At 37.4% G+C, this 26,813-nt stretch overlaps 1 pseudogene; it reads left to right on the forward strand.

Moving 5' to 3' along the window:
- Positions 1 to 26,789, forward strand: part of LOC107026577 — a 29,991-nt pseudogene extending 3,202 nt beyond the window's left edge.
- The last annotated feature ends 24 nt before the right edge of the window (positions 26,790 to 26,813 follow it).

Raw genomic sequence — 26,813 nt, forward strand, 5'->3', positions numbered from 1 at the left:
CCTCTAACTATTTCCATTTTTGCCGCGGTAATTTTTTAGTTCTTCATTTAGGGTCATTGCAAATTTATCCCAAGTATTTTTGGGTTTTATGCTTTTTTTACCTCAAGTTATCAAAGGCGAAAAGTTATTTTCGTAGAGAACATTTTTCAAAGCATAAAACCCAAAAATAGTTGGGATAAATTTGCAATAACACTGAATGAAGAACTAAGTAGTTAGAAGTATAGGGGGGGTTTCGAGGAAAAACACATAAAAGGGGAAAGAGAAATTCACATCTCACCCGAAACTCTTCTTGTCATCAATGGCTCCGTCTTATGCCCTCATCAAGTCTAGAGTCTCCGATCACCCTTTAGGCAATTTCTTTCGCTCTCTGGTGACATCACTAGTCTATTTTACGGTAATATTGTGAGCTCCGAATCGATGTACACTGTTCCAATATGTGTATTTACCTCTGATGCATAGTTGATTTGGTGGTTTTTGGTTTAATTGCTTCTTCCTTTGCTTCGAACTGATCTTGTTATTGATTTTGTTTCCAGTGTTCTGTTGTGGTTGATTTTGCGATCTTTAGCACCTATATATATATATATATATACACACACACACACACTAGTTTTTTGTTGTTATTTATTTCTCTATAGTTGATTCCGAACATGAGTGGTTTGTCCTTTTGGAGTTAGGTATAGTGGAGGTTTAGTGTTCACTACTAGTAGGGTTTGAGTTTAATTTTTGGTTCATTATTTGTTGTAACTGACCACATTCATGTAAAAATAGTGTATGTTTTAAGGTTTTGAGCAACTTAGCTTTTCAGTGTCTTTGATGTGTATTTTTTTTTGGTATTCTCTGTTTAAGTTACTTGTTCTACATTTTCCTTTTTTGATGGAACCTTGAAAAGATTTTAGAAGTTCATGGCTTTTAGGGCCAACTTTGTGATTTCGATAACTCTAGTTTATCTAGGTCGTAGGAAACTTGGTGAAACTTAGTTCTTGTTGAATTCCTATCAAGCCAGGGTCTTTGGGAACCAGTCATAATCATTAGGAATCAATCAATTACGTTAAATGTGCTTAGAGATGTATCATATGATACAAGATGGAATGTCTTATGCCACCAAAATGTTGTTACCGTATGGGTACTAATCCAATAACTGCAGTTTTCTGGAAAGTTCCTCTTTCCAGGGCAAAGGACATTAAGATCTTGCAAAAATCTTTTTGAATCAATCCCTAAATAAAACTTAAGAGTAGAATTCCTTTTCTCCCAGCAATAACACATGAATAAAAAGTAAGCTCACATGAATATTGAGTAATTACCCGAGAGTTATTTTGTTATGAATCATGAGCTTAGATGATTTGTTGGCAAGTAAATATCAATAGCGGATGAGGTAATTTACTTAGTGTTTTCATTTCGGCTCAATGTAGGTAGTCTATGCTGCTCATTATTGTACTCTTGTGAAGCTCTCTTGAAGGCATCTTTTTTTCATGACATGTACTTTTACTTTACGCTTATCTCAGGACTTCTATAATTTTGACGTTTGGAGTTGTTTAGTTACATAAATGGTTCTTTGTTCTTGATAATTCATCATACTGGAAGGCCTATACACCCAACTAAATATCTTATACGGAGTAGCAAAGAATTTTTAGAAAACAAAGATCACATTGAACCAATAAAAAAACCACTACCTTTTCCAATTACACATCTATAACTGTGGTAATTTGGAATGTTTCCAGTTAGTGAACTTTGATTCATTCCTATATTATTGAATTCTACTCTTGTGCTCCTTTATCTTCTCTCCTCTTTATATTACTTGAATTTGGGCCTCCAATATGTTATCCTGTTTCCTGTACTTGATTTTCAGTCATATTCTACTACCCTTTTTTATAGTGAGACACAGAAAGGCTCAAGGTACTTGTGTGATTCTTAGTATGCATCGCTCCTTAACAGCCCTCCACTTTGTAGCCTTGAAACGCAAGTATTCTGGTGCATATTTCAAGGATAAAGCCAAGTGTGTAGCATGTCCAAAATCAGATTTTGGTATTTAATAAGAACATTCTTTCTGTTGTTTGTTTGTTTATTCTCAACAGTAAAGTCAAATATTAATGTGATTTGATTTTCTGACTGGGTTATAAATTGCTGATTTTCTTACTAGCTTTTGTTGAGTTTAGTTGGTGATGTAACTTAGTTAGGGAACAGGGCCACAGGTGTTTGGAATTTGTGTAGGGTTGCCTTTTTCTTTCCAGGAAAAAAGCTAGCCTGAAGGTTGGTATTTGATAAGAGTGCTAATGATGAAAATGAGAGAAGTATGCTAACAAAGTTGAAGCAGCAGTGTGGGGGGCACTTCACATCAAAGATGGAGGGAATGGTAAACTATCCAGATCAATTATACTGAATCTGAGGCTGTGTTCTCTGGTGACTTTCTTCTGCTCTTCGTATATGGCACAGATTTGACATTGACAAGGGAAAATCAAGCCAGCTTTGAGGAGTATTTGAGCAATAATCTAATAGCAAATCCAGGAATTGACTTGACGGTGACTGTCTTGACTTCTGGCTTCTGGCCTAGCTACAAGTTTTTTGATCTGAACCTCCCAGCAGAATGGTACATCATATCAATATGTTAATTGGCATTATGCAGTTGATTTTATCTTGGTGTTTACTGTTGTTCCTCCTGCTGAAGTTCTTCTCTTTGGGCAAAGAATGATGCATGTTGCTTTGCTTGAATCATTTTTCTTCTGAAACGTCCTGTCATTGTTTCATTTTATGCTGCAAATTGTCAGATTAGGTGCATTGAAGTATTCAAGGAGTTTTATGAAACTAAAACGAAGCACAGGAAACTTACATGGATATGCTCTTTGGGAACTTGCAACATAAATGGAAAATTTGAGCCAAAGACTATTGAGCTCGTTGTCACTACTATCGGGCTGATTGTTGGCTTACTTTTTTAAATGGGATAGGCTTAGTTTATTTTAAACATTTCTATTACGTTATCGGTGAGAAAACGAGACTGAGGCTTTTTCCTTTTCGCAGGCTTCTGCTCTGCTGCTCTTTAATTCATCAAATAGATTGAGTTATCAGGAAATCATGACACAATTATACCTATCAGATGATGATGTTGTTCGGCTTTTTCATTCCCTTTCATGTGCGAAGTACAAGATTCTCAACAAGGAGCCAAGCACCAAAATAATTTCTCTGCCTGATGTCTTTGAGTTCAACTCAAAGTTCACTGACAAAATAAGGAGGATCAAGGTACAATCAATGATGAGTAAGGTAGCCTTTCTACTATGAATTGTTGCACTACATTACTGACCTCGTGAGGATATTGCTGTAATGGTATGCAGATACCTGTCTTCCTGCTGATGAGAAGAAAAGGTAATTAAAGACGTTGACAAGGATAGGCGGTATTCTATAGATGCTCCAATTGTGCATATTATGAAGAGTTGTAAAGTATTGGGCTACCAGCAATTGGTCATGGAATACGTTGAGCAGTTGGGACGGATGTTCAAGGTATCCTCAGGGATAAACTTCTACTTCTCAATTTTAAAGTTCGTTATTCAAGTTCAACTGAGCTAATTACTTTGTTTTGAATACTTCATAGCCTGATGTCACAGCTATCAAGAAGAGAATTGAAAATTTGACAACTAGAGATTACCTAGAGAGAGACAAAAATAACACAAACTTTTTGAAGTACTTGGCTTGATTTGTGAAGATCATAGTGAATGAGTGATGTTTGTATGGACTTCTGCTCAACATAGGAGGAAAACATGCCACCCAAGATGAAGATGGATTTCTGTAACTCCTACCTTCCTGGACCTTTCATTGCCTTGCATCAGGAGCTTGAAACATTTCGTAAAAATGGTTAAGATCTCAGGAAAAAGTAGAATTGCCTCTCAGTTACTTGAGATGCGATTGTCTTAACTTCTTCCAGTCTTACGTGGCCCTTTCATGTGCTCTATTCTGTGTTTGTCGGCTACCTGTTCGAGTTGAGTAAATGTAATATCCTAGTCAACAGCTTACCCTTTCTAGATTCAGCACAATGGTAATTACTCTTAATACATGCTCTGCAATCCTACTTTTTTGGTTCTTTGAAGATTGTGATTTGGGCCTTGGTGGTCTGTATGTGGCTTTCTTTTCAACCTTGTGCAAGTTCATTGGATCTGGATCCTTATTACTCAACAGTTCTCTCTCTTGAATGAATCACTTGCCTTAATTTTAGGTCTGTTATCCCTAACTTAGTAGACATGAAAAACTTGTAGCTTCAGAATTACATTCAGACCTGAATCTAAGTTGTATAGCTTTGTAGATGGAAGATGCCAGCTCTATATAATAACACTCATAAAGTTACCAAAATATGCTATATCAAATTACAAAACTAGCTAGTATTTGAAATTATGAGAAACACCATAGGGTTACATAGCCTGGTCAAGTTTGTAATGGTCTTTGAAATGACACCAATCATCCCCAAGCCTAGGGTCAAATCTTAGGCATGTGAAAGTACACGAGTGTTGGTGATAATAGCCTTTTTAGGTGGCAAAATAGCTTTTGCCTAGTATTTGTAACTTTTTTACCCTTTAAGTAAGCCCTTACATATGGAAAAGATCTTGACTCTTGTTATTTTCTTGCTCTCATTATTATATCGATTTCATAATCTTGTTCTTATGGCATAATCAATATTCGTTCTTTATTATTGTTTCATCGAGAGCCCCAAAAAAAGAATAGAATTAATGACAAAACGAGATTGAGACTTCTTCCTTTTGTAGGCTTCTGGTCTGCTGCTCTTTTTTTGAGAAAGGTAACTTTTTAGCCTATATATCCACAGGTGTACTCATCAAAGTGTAGTCCCCCTTCCAAAAGTATTACAGACTAAGAAATCTATTTGTACTTTTTGTTACAAATAGTCTAAAACATCAAAAATTTCTTCAGTCTGTCCTAACACTTTTTGTTCACACCAAAAATAGTACAAAGCCAGGCAGTTCATCTTAAAGTTCTGCATATTGCTTTGCTTTCCCTCGAAGCATCTTTGATTTCTTTCCTTCCACACTGTCCACCATATACAAGCTGGGACAATCTTCCATCTCTCGTCCTTTGCCGTAGCATTGCCAACTCTCATCCAGCACTTCAATACTCCTTCAATGTTCCTTGGTTTCACTCAAGTGATTTTCCTCAGATAAATGAATAATCTCCATAACTGGTCTGCCCATTTACAGTGTAAAAAGAGAATGTTGACCGTCTCTGTTTGCTCTTCACATAAGTAGCACCTGGAACAAATTGGTATTTCTTCTTCTTTATGTTTTCCTGTGCCAGTACTACTTATCTGGTCAGCAGCCATGTGAAACAATTAACATTGTATGGAATTTTTGTCCCCCATATCATCTTCCAAGGCCATTGATTGTTCCTTTTATTTGAAGTGGTGAGGTCCTTGTATGCTGAGTTCACAGAGAAAACTCCTTTGTTACCTATCTTCCATATACCAGTATCTTCTTCCCCGGTTAGGTTGTTGAAAGAGGCCAAGGTGTTATAGAGAGCACCTATCCTTTCCACCTCCCAATCATTAAGATTTCTTCTGAGATGAAGGTTCCATCCCTGACCTGTCCACATTTCAGCAACAGTTGCTTGTTGAAGGCTTAGTAGGTGTAGATCAGGGAATAGTTGCTTCAAAGTTCTATGAGCTATCCACTTGTCCTCCCAAAATCTCTGCTGCTCTTTAATGAATCAGATAGATTGAGTTATCAGGAAATCATGACGCAATTAAGCCTATCAGATGATGATGTTGTTCCGTTTCTTCATTCCCTTTCATGTGCGAAGTACAAAATCCTCGATAAGGAGCCAAGCACCAAAACAATTTCTGCGACTGATGTCGTTGAGTTCAACTCAAAGTTCACTGTCAAAATGAGGAAGATCAAGGTACAATTAGTGATGAATAAGGTTAATCTTTCTACTATGAATTGTTACACTACATAACTGACCCCATGAGGATATTGCTGTAATGGTATGCAGATACCTCTCCCCCCTGTTGATGAGAAGAAAAAGGTAGTTGAAGACGTTGACAAGGATAGGCGGTATTAGGTATGCTATAGATGCTTCCAGTAGTGACGGTGGGGGATTAGGTGGGTAAGAGGAGACAATAAACTTGGAAAAAAAACCCATTAATGACAAGGAGAGAATCAGGTGAGATGTGAATCTCTCTTTGCCTTTTTATGTGTTTTTACTTTTGCCTCGAAACCCCCCTTGTACTTCCAACTATTTCCATTTTTGTCGCGATTAAGCATTGAAGCGAGGCTCAAAACGTGTTGAGCGCTTCAACTTGCTTTATGTGTGCTTCAGTATCGTCATCAAGGTTCTAAGACAAACTTTTAATTGCCAATGAGCTTCTTTGGAAGAAGTGAAACTAAACAATTGATATTTTACTTTATCATAATGTTTTTTCAATTTCTACGGTCATATATTTGTCATATGTATTTTTAATTATTAGTCTTCGACTAAACATATATATTTGTATATTTCGTCCCTTTGCGCTTTTTTTATTTTGTTAAAGCCCACACTATATTTGTGCTTTGCGCTTAAAGCCCCAATGAACCTAAGTCATTTTCGATAAAGTATTTTTCAAACATTTTGACCAATCAAATATAGAAAATCTGGAAAACATTGACAACATTCTCAAAAAAAGAAAAAGAAAAGAGTACTAAGCACTTAAGGTAAAAATGCATAAAATCCAAAAATAGTAGGGATAAAATTGCAATAACCCTGAATGAAAAACCAAGAAATGACCGCGGCAAAAATGGAAATAGTTAGAAGTATGAGGGGGGTTTTTCAAGGAAAAAGGAAAAACACATAAAAGGGGAAGAGAGATTCACTTCTCACCTGATTCTCTTCTTGTCATTGATGGTTCTTGGCAGCTGTGTCTTGTGCCCTCGTCAGATCTAGACTCTCTGATCACCCTTTCGGCAAATTCCTTCTCTCTCCGGTGACATCACTGGTATATTTTTCGGTTAAATTGTGAGCTCTGATTCGATGTACACTGTTCCCATGTATGTATATGCCTATTATGCATAGTTGATGTGGTGGTCTTGGTTTAATTGCTTCTTTCTTTGCTTTGGATTGATCATTGATTTTGTTTCCAGTAGCTACTGAAATTGTGCTGTTTTGTTGTGGTTCATTTTGTGATCTTCATATCTGTGATTGATGGACTACTTTTATGTTGTTTTTTATTTCTATATAGTTGATTCTGAGCATGATTGTTTTGTCCTTTTGAAATTAGGTATAGTGGATGGTTCATTGTTATGTTGCAACTGATGACATTCATGTAATATGGTGTATTTTTGAAGTATCTTAGCAACTTAGCTTTTCATGTCTTTGATGTGTATTTTCTTTTGGTATTCTCTGTTTTATTTACTTAGTAATTTATGTACGTTATTGGAAAATGTTCTATACGTTGATGAAACCTGAAAAGATTTTAAAAGTTCATGCCTTTTAGGGTCAAGTATGCAATTTTGGCAACTCTAGTTTATCTAGGTCCTACGAATAACTAGGTGAAACTTAGTTCTTTGTGGAATTCCTATCAAGTTGGATCTTTGGGAACCAAGTCTGAATAGCTAGGAATCAATCAATTACGTTGAATGTGCTTAGAGATTTATAATATGATACAAGAAGGCATGTCTCATGCCACCAAAATGATGTTACCGTAGGGGTTAATCCAATAACTGCAGTTTCATGAAAAGTGCCCCTTTCCGGGGCGAAGGACGTTAAGAGCTTGTAAAAAAATTGTTGCATCAATCCCTAAATAATAAGAATAGAATTCCTTTTCACTGAGCAATAAACATGAATAAAAAGTAAGCTCACATGAATATTGAGTAATTACCTGAGTTATTTTGGTATGAATCATGAGCTTAGATGATTTGTTGGCAAGTAAATATCAATAGCGGAAGAGGTAATTACTTAGTGTTTCATTTCAGCTCAATGTACGTAGTCTATGCTGCTCATTATTGTACTCTTGTGAAGTTCTCTTGAAGGCATACTTTTTTCATGACATGTACTTTTACTTTACGCTTATCTCAGCACTTCTGAAATTTTGAAGTTTGGACTTGTTAGTTACATAAATGGTTCATTTGTTCTATTTTCAAAAAAATAAATGGTTCATTTGTTCTTGATAATTCATTATACTGGAAGTCCTATACACCCAACTGAATATCTTATTCAGAGTGGTCAAGAATCTTTAGAAAAGAAAGATCACACCGGACCAATTAAAAAAACCCACTATCTTTTCCAATTAGGCATCTTTAACTGTGGCAATTCTGAATATTTCCAGTTGGTGAACTTTGATTCATTACTTTATAATTGAATTCTATTCTTTTGCTCCTTTCTCTCCTCTTCTCTACTTGAATTTAAGCCTCCAATATGTAATCCTGTTTCCTGTGCTTGTTTTTTTAGTCATATTCTACTACCCTTTCTGTAGTGAGACCCAGAAATGGCTCAAGGTACTTGTGCGATTCTTAGTATGCATCGCTCCTTAACAGTCCTCCACTTTGAAGCCTTGAAATCTAAGTATTCTGGTCCATATTTTACGGGTAAAGCCAAGTTTGTAGCATGTCCAACATCAGATTTTGGTATTTAATAAGAGCATTTTTTCTGTCTTTTTTTTGTTAATTCTAAACAGTAAAGTCAAAATATTAATGTGATTTGATTTTCTGACTGGCTTATAAATTGCTTGATTTTCTTACTAGCTTTTGTTGAGTTTAGTTGGTGATGTAATTTTGTTTGGGAGCAGGGACACAGGTGTTTGGAATTTGTGTAAGGTTGCATTCTGTTATATTGTGAAGATATTGAAATCACAATGAACCAACATAGCACAATCGATCTGGAACATGGATGGGTATTTATGCAAAGGGGCATCACAAAGGGCTGCCTGAGCCTCAGAATATATGAAGTTGTATACATATCCTTTTAGACAGCCACACTGTTAGGCATGTAGAGAACTTGGTTTGATTAACCTTTTGTTTCCTTAAGTCTACTAACAGGAGAATTTATAACATGTGTACTCAGAAGCCCCCACACGATTATTTTCAACAGCTTTATGACAAATATCGTGAAGCTTTTGAAGAATATATCACAACAACGGTAAGGGTAGCTGAGTTTTCATTCACATTTCACTTTAGTAAAAATCAAACAAGGTACTACAATAAAATAGGAAAAATAAGAATTGAAGAAGTATTATTCTTAATTTTTCTTTGATGTTTGTTATATCCATGTACCATTCTTGATTGTTTGCTCTCTATGTATCATTTTGGGATGTTTGGAACTTATAAAAATGATTTCTTTAATAAAGAAACAGAAAATCAGTTAGTCTGATGAGCCCTTTGTTGCTACTCTATATTTCAATTTTGGCCACGTAAACAAAGAGGGCTTAATATGGGTAGTTTCCTTGGTTCCCTCTGTGATTTTACTTTGTGCCCTCTTTGATTTTATTTAATAAGGATCCATGAGCAAGTATCAACATTTTTGGGGGACCTGAATGTTTATATTTTAGTTTTATTTTTATTATTATAAGATTCAAATTTACAAACGCTGCTCTTGCTGCTTCTCATCCCATGGAATATTAAGAAAAGGATACGGGGAACGTGGACAGAAGTTTCATAACACAGCTAAATATCATGGATTTTTATATGTTATTTTAGGCATGTAATTTTTGCTTTTAGGAGTTCAAAATGATCAAAACTCAAATTTGGCTTGAAGTATTTTTACATAGTTTTGTTTCTCCAAGTAATTCTGCCTTCTCTAAATTTCACACTGCATTTAATTTCAAAATAGGTATTGCCTTCTTTGAGAAAGGAACATGACGAGTTCATGTTGCGAGCTGGTTAAAAGGTGGTCAAATCATAAGGTCATGGTCAGATTCTTGTCAAGAATCTTCCACTATCTTGACCGCTATTTCATTTCCCGGAGATCTCTGCCGAGGCTTAATGAAGTTGGACTAACTTGTTTCCATGATCAGGTAATTTATGGTTCTCCTTCTCTTTCTCTTTTAATCAAAGTTTTGTTTCTATGGTTCTATTAAAACATCTCCACCTGATCCTTGGTTAAAGTATTGAGTTCAGCTCATGGCTTCTATATTGATTTTTTTCTGGGTTTTGCCTCTTCTAGAATTTGTTTTCAGTTTGACAGTATACTCAACTGCTGCCACGTCCTTTTACGAAAACACGTTACCATTTAGTCCTCCCATCCCATTTATGTGATGGTGTTTGACTAGGCACGGAGTTTAAGAAAAAAAGAAAGAATTTTGAAACTTGTGGTATAAAGTAAGCTATAGAAACTGTGAGAAATATATGGAAAAAAATACTATTGAATTGTGTATCTAAATTGTTACATTGAGACCCTATTTATAGACAGTACAGTAAAATCCTTTTCCAACTAGGATTTCTATTCTTATTCCTATTTCTATTCCTACTTTAAGTAGGAAATACTTATTTCTATTCTAACACTCCCCTCAAGTTGGTGCATACAAATCATATGTACCTAGCTTGTTACAAATGTAATCAATATGAGGACCTGTGAGGGACTTGGTGAAAATATCTGCAAGCTGATCATTTGTCTTCACGAATTTCGTAACAATACTGAGAGTATCTTTTCTCTGACAAAGTGACAGTCAATCTCAATGTGCTTAGTCCTTTCATGAAACACTGGATTTGATGATATGAGTAGCCGCTTGATTCTCAGACACAAGTTCAATCTGATCAATTTTGCCAAATTTTAGTTCTACAAGCAACTAACTGTTTGATCCAAAGTAGCTCACAAGTTGCTATTGCCATTGCTTGATATTCTGATTCCGCACTAGATCGAGCAAACACATTTCGTTTCTTACTCTTTCACGACACCAAATTGCCTCCTACTAAAACACAATATTTGGATATCGAACGTCTGTTATAGGGTGATCATGCCCAATCAACGTTTGTATATCCAATGATATGCTCATGGCCTTGATCCTCAAAGAGTAGTCCTTTATCGGGAGTTGACTTTATATATCGCAAAATACGAACAACTGCTTCCCAATGACTATCACAAGGGGAAGTCATAAACTGACTTGCAACAATCAAGGGAAAAGAGATGTCAGGTCTAGTCACTTTGAGATAATTCAATTTTCCAACAAGCCACATGCAAAGCTCTAGTTTTACTTATTTCATTTTGAGGGTCATTACAGGTCTCCTCCTATCATTTTAGACTCCAAACAACACATCAAAACACATAAAACATACACAGACACACTAGCACACACAAGACTAGTTTCTGAACGTTTTGGCCGTTCTTGAACGTATGACTTCCAAATTCTTTAAAACTAACTTCTAAAGCTATTCTTCCTTATACCTTTCAGGATTACTAAGTCAATAGGTCTACATCCCATCATTCCTGTTTCCTCAAGAATGTCTAAGGCATACTTGCGTTGAGAAATAACAGTACATGATCTGGATTCAGCAACCTCAATACCTAGAAAATACTTCAATTTGCCAAGGTCTTTAGTCTGGAAGTGCTTAAAGAGATGTTGCTTCAAATCGGTGATACCATCTTGATCATTACCGGTGATAATAATATCATCAACGTAAACAACCAAATAGATACATCAACTTGGTGCAGAATGCCGATAAAACACAGAGTGATCAGCTCCCCTACAAGTCATGCCAAATTGCTAAATTACTGTTCTGAACTTCCCAAACCAAGCTCGAGGAGGCTGTTTCAGACCATAGAGTGACCTACACAATTGACATACAAGGCTACTAGACTCCCCCCCGAGCAACAAAACGAAGTGGTTGCTCCATATAGACTTCTTCCTCAAGACACCATGCAGAAAAGCATTATTAATGTCCAACTGATGAAGAGGCCAATGACGAACGACAACCATAGATTGAAAAAGACGGACAAATGCTATTTTTGCCACAGGTGTGGAAGTCTCACTATAATATAGCCCAAATATCTGAGTATATCCTTTGGCAACAAGGTGAGCTTTAAGTCAATCAACATGACAATCTGGACCAATTTTGACTGCATAAACCCAACGACAACCTACAGTAGATTTACCTGCAGGAAGGGAGAATTGCTTCCAAGCACCACTCTTATGCAAAGCAAACATCTCATCAACCATAGTCTGCCTCCATCCAGAATGAGAAAGTGCTTCACCTGCAGTCTTAGAAATGGAAATAGAGGACAAAGACGACACAAAAACATAATAGTGTGACGATAGACGATGATAACTTAAGAAGGTATAATGTGGGTTAGTATTTCGAGTGGATCGTATACCTTTTTGAAGTGCAAGCGGTTGGCTAGGATGAGTCAAGTCCGTAGTAGGAGCAGGGTCTGGCGTGGACGGCGATGATAAGTTAGTAGTGGTGACATTAACAACTGGAGATGTAGAAGTAACCGTAGATTCCTCAAAGGTTGGCACAGGTACCTGAGGTATGGGTAAGACCATAGATACATCAGGATGATCAGAAGATGTATAGTAAGGCTGAGACTAAAAAATGTAACATCAGCGAACATAAGGTATCGATGAAGATCATGTGAATAACAACGATTTTTGAACTCAAGAGTAACCAAGAAAGAAATATTTGAGGGCACGAGGAGCTAATTTATCTTTCCCTGGGGCTAAATTATGAACAAAGCATGTGCTCCCAAAGAAATGAGGGGGGATAGGATAGAGATGTGATTGAGGAAACAACATGGAATGTGGAACCTGATTTTGAATAGAAGAAGTGGGCATTCTATTAATTAAATAACAAGATGAAAGGACTGCATCGCCCCAAAAACGTAGCGGAACATGGGATTCAATGAGGAGAGTGCGAGCAGTCTCAATGAGGTGCTTATTCTTTCTTTCGGCTATACCATTTTGTTGAGAAGCCTATGGACAAAATGTTTGGTGAATAATTTCTTGGCGAAATGGTCTGGTGGACCCTTATACTTGTATCAATTTGTATTCTGGACCATTCCACTTAATCTTTTGTCAACTGAACCCTTAGACTCAATTAAAACGAGACTTTTAAACCCCTCCAACCATGTGTGTAGCTCACTCTCCTTTACATAAATGACATGTCATATCCAAGTCAGATATACTAATGTCATGTCATAATTATTTCATAACTATTTTTTTAAATTATTAATCAAAATTATTTGATAAAAAATAAAATAATAAAATCTTAATTTATTCTTTAGAGTATTATTTCACCATTTTCTATTCAACTTTTTCTTCAACTTCATTACTCCGATTTCATGTTTTGCATTTTCATATGTTTTTATGTGTTTTGTTTGATCTATTGATCTGTTTGTTTAATGATAGAAAAAATGGTGAAGCTCTTGGTGAGCTATAATGGAAAAAAATGAAACCTTTATACATCCAATTTCCCATTTCACTGTCAAAATCCATGGAGAAATTTCATGCCAAACCCAACTCTTTTTTTCCTTCTTCATAATCATTTTCAGCCATTTTCATCCCAAACGTTTCTTTCCTTTTTCAGAATCTATTAACATCAACTTACCAGATTTTGGGTATAACTTGAGTCCATTGATTCACTGCAGAGAGAAAGCGGCATTGGTGGTATTTATCGAAGCACTGAATCGCAGTGGTGAGAGAGAGAAGCGGCGTTGGCATTTGAGCGCTGAAGCGCAACCACCGGAGACCACTATTTCACAGTGGAGTAAGGGAGAGAGAGGCGGCACTGGTCAATGTAGAGGATAACGAGGTGGGTGAGGGTGCGAGGTGATGGCGGTGAAAAGGTTTTTCGGCCAGATCTGGTGGTGGGATGACTTAGGTTGTTGATTTTGTGGAGGTTAGAGGAGGAAAGGGAAACGGTAATGGTGTGCGGTGGAGATGTAGACTAGTGAGGGAGAGAGTATTCGATTTCTCGGGCACAAATGGCGACGACGGTGGTGATGACTTTCTCCATATATTTTGGATGAAAATGGTGAAAAGGATAGAATAATTGGTGAAGAAGAAGGAATTTTTAATTAATTGTTTTTTAAAAATTCATTGATTTTATAATTTTGATTTTTTAACCCAAAAATGTCATTCACTTGCCTAAGAGTGTGTAGTTACACACTTTTGCCAACTCAGATATTTTAATGCCACATAACCCTGGTCAATGGTCAGAGGGATTTGTTAAATTGTGTTTCATTGAGTTTAAGGGCTCAGATGACAAATGATTAAGTAGGATGATCCAGAATACAAACTGATACAAGTAAATGGGTTAATCAGACCATTTTGCCTAATTCCTTGGTGAAACATGAACTCTTGAAACTGGGATGATAAGTATTCTAAGACATTATCACTACGAAAAGTACGGATAGAAACACCAAACTGATTTTGTGTTTCAACAAAAAAACTTTTGAATATAGAAAATAACTCAGAACGATTTTCCATTAAGAAAATCCAAGTGCATCTCGAATATTCAATGAAATTAACAAAATAATGAAATCCTAAGGTGGAACTGACTCTACTAGGACCCCAAATATCATAATGAACTAATGAAAAACAGACTTTGAACGACCCTTAGTACTACGTGAAAATGTTGCACGAGTGTGTTTTCCAAGTTGGCACGACTTACAATCTAATTTGGATAAACTAGACAAACTAGGCACCATTTTTTGCAGTTTGGATAGACTCGGATATCCCAAATGTTTGTAAATTAGATTTGGGGAATCTGTAATGGAGCATGCTATTAAGGAATTTGAAGAGGTAAAATATTAAAGGCCTTTTGATTCATGTCCTGTTCCAATCATCTGTCCCGTATGTCGAGTGTGATCAAAATCATCAAAAAAGGTTATGCTACAATGTAGGGCTTTTGTCAAACGACTAACCGATGCTAGATTAAAAGGAGAACAAGGGACATAAAGAACAGAGTCTAAAGTGACAGAAGATACGGGTTTGGCTTTTCCAACCCCTTTTGGTTTTGTTTGGATCCCATTGACTAAAGTAATAGTTGGAAGAGATTGTGAATAAACAATATCTGACAAAAGTGATTTATTACCAGAGATATGATCAGAAGCCCCCGAGTCTATGACTTATGATCCAATAGTGCTAGACTGTGACACACAAGTAAAAGAATTACCCACAACAGAAACATCAGGTTGTGCAACCGAAACTACTTGTGGAGATGTTTGTTTATTTGCACAATACTGAAGGAACTCTTTATATTCCTTTAGAATAATAGGATCATAACTGGGTGGTGGACCATGCAAAAATATAACATATGTCGTGAGTGTATCCAGGTTTATGACACTGACTACACTTGGATCGAGGTTTTCCAAAACGTTGTTTACTTGCGTGATTTCGTAGGAGCTCGTTATATTTCTTTAGAACAATAGGATCATAACTGAGTGATGGACAATGCAAAATATAACATATGTCACGAGTATTTCCAAGTTTATGACAATGAGCACACTTGAATCGAGGTTTTCCAAACCGTTCTCCCCCTTGTCGATTCTCCATAGACTGGTATGTACGCTGGAAACTGCTGAAGTGGTCTAAAAATATTGGGAGCTACCATAATCTACCCGCAATGGCTAGAAAATTCTGATTTTGCGGGGAACTTGCCGGAAATTGCCTTACAGTGGTCTGATTTTGCCGGAAACTGCCTGAAAATCACCGGAACCCTAATTCCGGTGATCAGATTTGGAGAAAACTGAATGGTCCCTGGTCGGAAATACTGGACGACCCCAACTGAAGAAAATTGCTCGAACACAAATGATCGGAGCAGCACTTACGCGCCGGCGCGTCATCAAATCTCATCGGAAACTTCCTCCTTCAGACGGCGAGTGGAGGCGCGTGAGGGGCTGTTTTTCGGTGGATCTAATTGGGGTTTGGTCGCCTCAGCTTCCCTAGCCTCTTGATGGTGTTGTCTTTCGCACAACACCTTCGGAACGAAAGATGACATAAATCAGTTCCAACCGTCGTCGCCGAAATTTAACACGGTGACTTGAAGTTTCTCACCAATGCTCTGATCCCATGGGAAAAATATATGGGAAAAAATATTATTGAATTGTGTATCTAAATTGTTACATTGAGACCCTATTTATAGACAGTACATTGGAATCCTTTTCCTACTAGGATGTGTATTCTTATTCCTATTTCTATTCCTTTTTTAAGTAGGAAATACTTATTTTTGTTCAAACAGAAATTTTGTGGCTATAAAGTAAAACAAGAATTTGAAGTTATTGCTAACAAATATGGAAAGATGTCTTTTTTTTGTGGACTGTCTAAAAAAAAAGAGTATCACATAAATTGGGACAGAGGTAAAATCTTACTGGCAACTGTTTTCTATTTCAGGTCTACCAAGAGTTGTTGAGAAATATTAGAGAAAATATTGTTGAATTGCGTATCTAAATTGTTACATGAAGACCCTATTTATAGACACTACATTGGAAACCTTTTCCAACTAGAATTCCTATTCTTATTCCTATTCTAATTCCTATTCTAAGTAAGAAATACTTATTCCTATTCTAACACTCCCCCTCAAGCTGGTGCATACAAATCATATGCACCTAGCTTGTACAAATGTAATTAATACGAGGACATGTGAGAGACTTGGTGAACATATCTGCAAGTATTCATTTGACTTCACAAATTTTGTAACAATATCTCCTGAGAGTATCTTTTCTCTGACAAAGTGACAGTCAATCTCAATGTGCTTAGTCCTTTCATGAAACACTGGATTTGATCGATATGAAGAGCCGCTTGATTATCACACAAAAGTTCCATCTAATCAATTTTGCCAAATTTTAGTTCTCCTTGTAACTGTTTGAGCCAAACTTAACTCCCAAGTTGCTGTCGCCATTGCTCGATATTTAGATTTTGCACTAGATCGAGCAACCACATTTTGTTTCTTACTCTTCCACTACACCAAATTACCTCCAACTAAAACACAATATCCGGATGTCGAACGTTTATCAGAGGGTGATCCTGCCCAATCAGCGTCTGTAGATCCAATGATATGCTCATGACCTTGATCCTCAAAAAGTAGTCCTTTGCCTGGGGCTGACTTTATATATCGAAGAATACGAACAATCGCTTCTCAATGACTATCACAAGGGGAAGTCATAAACTGACTTGCAACACTCATGGGAAAAGAGATGTCTGGTCTAGTCACTGTGAGATAATTCAACTTTCCAACAAGTCGTCTATACCTTTCAGGATTACTAAGTGGCTCCCCCTGTCCCGAAAGAAATTTAATATCGGATTTATCGGAGTGTCAATAGGTCTACATCCCATCATTCCTGTCTCCTCAAGAATGTCTATGGCATACTTGCGTTGAGAGATAACAATGCCTGATCTAGTCTGAGCAACCTCAATAACTAGAAAATACTTCAATCTGCCAAGGTCTTTAGTCTGAAAGTGCTTAAAAAGATGTTGCTTTAAATCGGTGATACCATCTTGATCATTACCGGTGATAACAATATCATCAACATAAACAACCAAATAGATACATCGACCTGGTGCAGAATGTCGATAAAACACAGAGTGATCAGCTCCACTATGAGTCATGCCAAACTCTTGAATTACTGTGCTGAACTTCCCAAACCAAGCCAGGATATTGTTTCAGACCATAGAGTGACCTACGCAATCGACATACAAGGCTACTAGACTCCCCCTGAGCAACAAAACTAGGTGGTTGCTCCATATAGACTTCTTCCTCAAGATCACTATGCAGAAAAGCATTCTTTATGTCCAACTGATAAAGAGGCCAATGACGGATGGCAGCCGTAGATAGAAAAAGACGAACAAATGCTATTTTAGCTACAGGAGCGAAAGTGTCACTATAGTCTAGCCCAAATATTTGAGTATACCCTTTGGCGACAAGGCGAGCCTTAAGTCGATCAACCTAACCATCTGGACCAATTTTGACTGCATAAACCCAACGACAACCAATAGTAGATTTACTTGCAGGAAGGGAGACAAGCTCCCAAGTACCACTCTTATGTAAAGCAGACATCTCATCAACCATAGCCTGCCTCCATCCAGAATGAGAAAGTGCTTCACCTGTAGTCTTAGGAATGGAAACAGAGGACAAAGACGACACAAAGGCATAATGGGGTGATGATAGACGATGATAACTTAAGAAGGTATAGTGCGGGGTAGTATTTTGAGTAGATCGTATACCTTTTTGAAGTGCAAGCGGTGGGCTAGGTAGAGGCAATCCGCAGTAGGAGCAGGGTCTGGCGCATGACATGAATCATCTGGGACTAGGGTTGGACGTGGACGGCGATGATAAGTTAGTACTGGTGGCACTGCAACTGGAGATGTAGACGTAACTTTAGATCCCTCAAAGGTTGGCACAAGTAAAACTTGAGGTATGGGTAAGACTATAGAGACATCAGCATGATCAGAAGATGTATAGTAAGGATGAGACTCAAAAAATGTAACATCAGCGGACATAACATATCGAGGTAGATCATGTGAATAACAACGATACCCTTTTTAAACTCTAGAGTAACCAAGAAAGACACATTTGAGGGCACGAGGAGCTAATTTATCTTTCCCTGGGACTAAATTATGAACAGAACATGTGCTCCCAAAGACACGAGGGGGAATAGATAGAGATGTGACTGAGGAAACAGTATGGAATGTGGAACTTGATTCTGAATAGACAAAGAGGGCATTCTGCTAATTAAATAACAAGTTGAAAGGACTGCATTGCCCCAAAAACGCAGCGGAACATGGGATTCAATGAGGAGAGCGTGAGCAGTCTTTATGAGATGCCTATTCTTTCTCTCTGCGACACCATTTTGTTTAGGAGTGTATGGACAAGATGTTTGGTGAATGATTCCGTGGTCAGACATAAATTGCTGAAATTGGGATGATAAGTATTCTAAGACATTATCACTACGGAAAATACGAATAGAAACACCAAACTGATTTTGTATTTCAGCAAAGAAACTTTTGAAAATAGAAAATAACTCAGAATGATCTTTCATTAAAAAAACCCAAGTACATCTTGAATAATCATCAATGAAACTAACAAAATAACGTAATCCTAAGGTGGAACTGACTCTACTAGGACCCCAAATATCAGAATGTACTAATGAAAAAATAGACTCTGAACGACCCTCAGTACTACGAGAAAACGTAGCACGAGTGTGTTTCCCAAGTTGACACGGCTCACAATCTAATGTAGATAAACTAGACAAACTAGGCACCATCTTTTGCAGTTTGGATAGACTCGGATGTCCCAGACGTTTGTGAATTAGATCTGGGGAATCTGTAACGGAGCAGGCTGTCAAGGAATTTGAAGAGGTAAGATAATAAAGGCCTTGTGATTTATGTCCTATTTCAATCATCTGTCTCGTACTGCTGTCCTGTATGAGAAAAAAATCATCGAAAAAAGTTATGCTACAATGTAGGGATTTCGTCAAACGACTAACAGATGCTAGATTAAAAGGAGAACCAGGAACATAAAGAACAGAGTCTAGGGTGACAGAAGATAGGGGTTTGGCTTTTCCAACCCCTTTTGGTTTTGTCTGGATCCCATTGGCTAAAGTAATAGCTGGAAGAGATTGCGAACAAACAATATCGGATAAAAGTGATTTATTACCAGAAATATGATTAGAAGCCCCAGAGTCCACGACCCATGTTCCAATAGTACTAGATTGCAACACACAAGCAAAAGAATTACTCGTGACGGACACATCAGGTTGTGCAACCGAAACTACTCGTGGAGACGTTTGCTTATTTGCACGATACTGAAGGAACTAATCATATTCTATTTGAGCAATATGAGCATTATTGGATGGTTGATTAGGTTGAGCACCATATGCTACTGGTGGAGATGACTGTTTACTTGCGCGGTTTCGAAGGAACTCATTATATTCCTTTAGAACAAGAAGATGATAATGACTGGGTGGTGGACCATGCAAATATGACATATGTCACGAGTGTGTCCAGACTTATGACAATGACTACACTTGAATCGAGGTTTCCCAAAATGTCCTCCCCCTCGCCGATTCTCCGTAGACTGATATGTATGCTTTTCAAAGGTTTGAGATGCGAGAATAGAGGAGTCAACAGTGCGTGGTGAAACGACTTTGTGACTAGGATGTGCCGCAAGACGAAGGAGGCAAGAGAATAATTCATCGATTGTAGGAACTGTAGGGCTAGCTAAAATCTGATCACGCACAGAATCATTATCAGGAGGAAGTCCAGCCAGAGTAAGAACTAGAAACAATGTTTGTCTATGTTCTTGTTGTTTTTCCATATCCGTAGTTATTGGCATCAATGTGTCGAATTCCTCCATGACTGCCTGTACCTGTCCCAAGTAAGTAGACATATCGGATTCTTGTTTCTTTAAGTTGGTCAATCGAGATATTACATCATAGAATCGGGAGATGTCATTAGTGTTTAAAGCACGCGCCTTTTCCCAAACTGTATAACACGTTTGGAATGGGCGATCAAGAGCATCACTTTGGAATCAATCGAACGCCATAGGAGACTACATATTAAGCATCTACTTTCTCCCAATGTGCTTTGACTTTTGCATCTTCCTCACTAGTCTTTGCCTTTACATCTACCACACAAGTCTTGTTCGTTAAGTGATCGTGCACACCTTGACCCTTGCACCACAATTCAACTGACGAAGCCCAAGATAAATAGTTTGAACTTCTCAATAGAAGTTCTGAAGTGATTATAGGACTAGAATTTCCAATCCCTATATTTTTAGAACCAAAAAAATCACATCCAAAAGACATTATGCTAAATTTGTCTTGGGAACAACAAAAAAATCTTGATTATTGAGATCTGATCATCGGAAAATTCCACTCTCGAAAAAAAATTGTCGAAAATAGCCTGAAAATAGCCGGAACCCTAATTCCGGCGATCGAATCTGTTCGGAATCAGAAAAAAATTACATAGTCAGCCTCAGAATGAAGAGGCGACTCAGATAGAAAAAAATTATCGAAAAAACTGGCCGGAAAAAGTCACACGCGCCGGCGCGTGGGTCTGACAGTTCGCCGGAGAAAACCGGTAGCACGTGACGGCGCGTGTAGCAATGGTTTCCGGTGGGGATGACTGGGCTTTGCTCGCTGGAAATTCCGCAGCTAGTGGTGGTGTCAATTTTATGAAAACAGTGACGGAAAATAATAATTATCCGGACAACAACTAGGTTACCTGAAAATATTAATTTTTTTTTTCTCAAAATTGCTCTGATACCATGTGAGAAATATTGGAGAGAATATTATTGAATTGCATATCTAAATTGTTACATGAAGACCCTATTTATAGGCACTACATTGGAAACCTTTTCCAACTAGAATTCCTATTCTTATTCCTATTCTAACAAGTTGAATGGAAAAGTCAGGGATATTGTTATATCTCTGGTATCCTTTTGTATTGCTTTGAGTTGTTACTACCATTTCCTTTTTACTTTTTATCGAGCAATAAATTCCTCTATCCAGATTGATCAAGAGCACGAGGGAGAGCAAATTGACAGAGCTCTACTAAAGAATGTGCTAGATATATTTGTTGAAATTGGAATGGGGTCAATAAATTATTATGAGAACGATTTTGAAGCTGCAATGCTCAAGGACACTGCGGCTTATTATTCTTGCAAAGCTTCTAACTGGATCCTTGAAGATTCATGTCCACATTCTATGCTGAAAGTTTAGTATACCACGTATGCAACCCCTTGATTATGCCATTCTTTTCCTGTTTCTGCTTATGTCTGTCCTTTTTCTGGTTAATGTCCATATGTTAACCTACATAATCATGTCAATGTTCCTTTAGGCCGAGGTGTGCTTGAAACAGGAGAAGGATAGGGTCTCTCATTATCTCCATTCAAGCAGCGAGACAAAGTTGCTCGAGGTTCATTCTAGATCTTAATATTTTTTCTTTACTGGAACTTTAGCCTTCAAAATGCAGGATGTTGCTATCAGTTTTTGTTGGTCACATCTTCTTTTGCTGGATCTAGCCTATCAACTTTAAATTAGCTGCAACTTTACTACTCACTTTTCTACAGAAAGTGCAGCATGAGTTGTTGTCTGTGTATGCCACTCAACTTCTTGAGAAGGAGCAGTCTGGATTCCACACGTTACTAAGAGATGATAAGGTAATTACCAGCATCTTAAAGACCACGTCTTTTATTTTTTATTTTGTGCAGTAATTGATACAATCATGATTATTTTATCAGGTTGAAGATTTATCAAGGCTGTATAGGCTCTTTTCTAAGATTCCTCAAGGCTTAGACCCTGTAGCCATTATTTTAAAGCAGGTTTGTGATCTCATGACCTCATATTCTCGATTGTATGCCTATAAGTTACTTCACATATCCTTCTTTTTAACCTGAATGCAGCATGTTACTGCTGAAGGTACAGCTTTGGTAAAACAGGCTGAAGATGCTGCTAGTAACAAAAAGGTTTGTACACTCTATCCTTTTCACAAATTCTTTGGTCTTGAGAAATTTGGTTCTTCCTTATTTGGTGTTTACACTTTGAGTTGACATGGAACTTGTCAAACTAGAAGTTTTTGCTACTTTAATATGTGAAGTTACTTGTGTTCAAGTGTCTGATCAAGTTAATTTAATATTTTAACACACCATTTATGACATCAATACTTAAAGCTTAAAAGATATCTGCTCTAGCTCCCAAGTCTTTAAAAATACAAAATAGCGCCTACCAGCAAAGTTTTAGAAATACAAACTAACCACTTTCTATAAATATTTTATATCCCTATTTAGAAATTTTTAAAAAATTCACAAAATCCATTTTTTTCCCTCCAAAACTTCTCCCTCCTTGCTGATTTCTGTCTTCCAGCTCATTTTCTGGCCAAAAATTGAGGCTCACTGGAAAATTACTCCACATGACGAAAACCTCCTCAAGATCAGCCACTGTAGTTCCTTATTGTTGTAGAAGCTCGAAATATTTCCTCCATTATAGAAAAAGCTTGTTTCCAACAATGTTTTGTTGTTACATTCCACAATTTCAGTAGCTCATCTGATCTGTAAGTGATCTATCCCCGTGGTTTTCCTTTTTCTAGTATTTTACAATTATCAAGCAGTGAGCTTTAGCATCGACCATTACTGGTTTATTATGTCGTTTTCTGAATATAGTGGTGATTATGGTGGTGAATGGGTGGAGACTTCAAAATGTTGGAAATGGAACTCTCAGAGTAAGGTGACAGTGTCCATTGTCTTGCGTCACAATGGTACATATGATAACATGGTTTAGGGAATTACTGAATGCAGGGGATTAAATTGTGAGCCTAGGAACTTGATCATTAGTTATTTGATGAATTCTAAGGGAAAAATCATCTATCTTTCATAACAAATGATAGGGCCATAGGCAGGTGGGGTTGTACATGCTTGATGGTTCTAGACTACTTTTCTGGGTTAACGTTGTTGAGAGGCATGAAGAAGAAGAAGGATTAGCACCATTAGGGTTGGGGTGTGTGGGGGATTGTCCCTAGAAAATGCGCGATGTAAATATTAGAGAAAGGGAAATTCTATTCATTAGAAACTCATGCTGCTTCACAATACATCAAGTAAAAAGTGACCGAAGTAAGTGACAACTACTTCAGGGACCTTTCTCAAAGAACAGCAATCCCTTGAAAAGGGGAGATGGCTTCTAGAATATTTTTTCTGATAGAGCAGTTTGCTATTTTTTTTGGTTTTCCACCCGGTGTTCAGTACCCGAATTGGGGCTCAAGTAATCCGGATTCGCGCCAGGATGTCTCAGCTGTGGTTAAAGCACTCCTTTTAAATGGGACTCCATAATCAAGGGAACTCGAACCGGAGACCTGATTAGGGAGTAGGGAGTACTTAGCACTCCACCACAACCCTTGTCCGTAGCATATTGCTATTCTGCTTTTTTAATTTCCAGTTTGTGCTTTTGATGAGTTTTGTTCAGAGATTTCTTATTAACATCATATCTTCTCTTCTGTATCAAAATCATGACGTCACAAAGTTTGAATTCCATTTCAATGATTGTTTTGTTTCATTTACTTCATTTGTCCTTCAGTATATGATCATTGATAATTTGGTGGTTGGGAATGTTGCTTCAAAAAGATGGTAAGCGTTTCTTTAAAGCAGAACCCCCCATTAAATTCTGTACTTATCTTAATGAAAGAGCATGAGCAGTTACTTGGGGAACCAACAAGTTCTTTTTGTCGCATTTTCTTCTTTTATGGATTTTAACTTTTTCCCTTCTGCTGGTTAGAACAATGTCAAAAAATTAATTCATCTAATCTTTTTAGGGATGATTATCTAAATGATGAGACTGGTATTTCTTTGTCAATTCATTTAATATAATTGCTCAATGTTTTGCATACTTTCTGATCAACCAGTGTTCTTCAACAGGCAGATAAGAGAGATGTGGTTGGTTTGCAGGAACTGGTAATCCCTTAGTAAATCTGTTATCTGATCCTTTAATATACTTTCGGCGGTTAACTAACTTCTGAATTTTCAGGTTTTTGTTAGGAAAGTGGTTGAGCTTCATTATAAATATTTGGCATATGTGAATAACTGTTTCCAAAACTGCACACATTCTCACAAGGTATGTGTTGGAGCAAAGGATAGTTGTCTAATTTGATTGTTCTACTCTGTGCATTTGGGTAAAATTAAATTGCTAATATCTGTCCCCTTTGTCACTTTTTAGGCACTTAAAGAAGCTTTCTAACTTTTCTGCAACAAGGCTGTTGCTGGTGGCTCAAGCGCTGAACTTCTTGCCACATTCTGTGACAAAATTCTCAAAAAATGCAGGAGTGAGAAATTGAGTGATGAAGCCATTGAAGAGACATTGGAGCAGGTGAGCTCTTGCTCTATGGATCCCCTTTCCCTTCTTTTCCTTTAGAGCATCTGCTTTTTCTTCGTACAACTGGAGCAGGAGAAAGCTGATCATAGATCTGCCTTGCAGGTGGTAAAGTTGGTAGCTTATATTAGTGATAAGGACTTGTTTGCAGAATTCTATGGGTAGATTTACCCCTTCTGTGTATCTCATCCACGACTTGAATAGTATTTTCTTCCCTGTTATGTTACAAGTTTATGACTTCCTTTCTTTCAAGGAAAAAGCTAGCCCGGAGGTTGTTATTTGATAAGAGTGCCAATGATGAAAATGAGAGAAGTATCCTAACAAAGTTGAAGCAGCAGTGTGGGGGGCAGTTCACATCAAATATGGAGGGAATGGTAAACTATCCAGATCAATTATGCTGAATTTGAGGCTGTGTTCTCTGGTGACTTTCTTCTTCTCTTCCTATAGGTCACAGATTTGACATTGGCAAGGGAAAATCAAGCCAGCTTTGCGGAGTATTTGAGCAATAATCAAATAGCAAATCTTGGAATTGACTTGACGGTGACTGTCTTGACTTCTGGCTTCTGGTCTAGCTACAAGTCGCTTGATCTCAACCTCCCAGCAGAAAAGGTACATCATATCAATATGTTAATTGGCATTACGCAGTTGATTTTATCTTGGTGTTGACTGTTGTTCCTCCTGCTGAAGTTCTTCTCTTTGGGCAAAGAATGATGCATGTTTCTTTGCTTGAATCATTTTTCTTCTGAAACGTCCTGTCATTGATTCATTTTATGTTGCGCATTGTCAGGATAGGTGCATTGAAGTATTCAAGGAGTTTTATATAAACAGAAACGAAGCACAGGAAACTTACATGGATATACTCTTTGGGAACTTGCTGCATAAATGGAAAATTTGAATCGAAGACTATTGAGCTCGTTGTCACTACTTATCAGGTTGATTGTTGGCTTACTTTTTGAAACCGGATAGGCTTAGTTAATTTGAAACATTTTTATTACGTTATCAATGAAAAAAGAGATTGAGACTTCTTCCTATTCGTAGGCTTCTGCTCTGCTGCTCTTTAATGCGTCACATAGATTGAGTTATCAAGAAATCATGACACAATTAAACCTATCAGATGATGATGTTGTTTGGCTTCTTCATTCCCTTTCATGTGCCAAGTACAAATTCTCAACAAGGAGCCAAGTACCAAAATAATTTCTCGGACTGATGTCATTGAGTTCAACTCAAAGTTCACTGACAAAATGAGGAGGATCAAGGTACAATTAATGATGAGTAAAGTTAGCCTTTCTACTATGAATTGTTGCACTACACTACTGACCTCATGAGGATATTGCTGTAATGGTTTGCAGATACCTCTCCCCCCCTGCTGATGAGAAGAAAAAGGTAATTGAAGACGTTGACAAGGATAGGCGGTATGCTATAGATGCTTCAATTCTGCGTATTATGAAGTGTCGCAAAGTATTGGGCTACCAGCAACTGGTCTTGGAATGTGTTGAGACATTAGGACGGACGTTCAAGGTATCCTCAGGGATAGACTTGTACTTCACAATTTTAATGTTTGTTATTCAAGTTCAACTGAGCTAATTACTTTGTTTTGGAAACTCCATAGCCTGATGTCAAAGCTATCAAGAAGAGAATCGAAGATTTGATAACTAGAGATTACCTAGAGAGGGACAAATATAATCCGAACTTGTTTCAAGTACTTGGCATGATTTGTGCAGATCATATGAGTGATGTTTGTATGAACTTCTGCAATCGATATAGGAGGAGAAACATGCCGCCCAAGATGAAAAAGGATTTCTTTAACAACTACCCCTCTGGACTGTTGATTGTCTTGCACCAGGAGCTTGAAACATTTTGTACAAATGGTTAAGAACTTATGATCTCAGGAAATAATAGAATTGCCTCTTAGATACTTCAGATGCGATTGCCTTAACTTCTTCCAATCTTATAAGCCCCTTTCGCTTACTTTATTCTATGTTTTGTTGGCTACCTGTTTGAATAAACGTAATATTCTAGTCAACAGCTTACCCTATTTGGATTTAGCACAATTATAATTACTTTTAGTA

This window comes from Solanum pennellii, chromosome 1, assembly GCF_001406875.1.
Source record: "Solanum pennellii chromosome 1, SPENNV200".
Classification (NCBI taxonomy): domain Eukaryota; kingdom Viridiplantae; phylum Streptophyta; class Magnoliopsida; order Solanales; family Solanaceae; genus Solanum; species Solanum pennellii.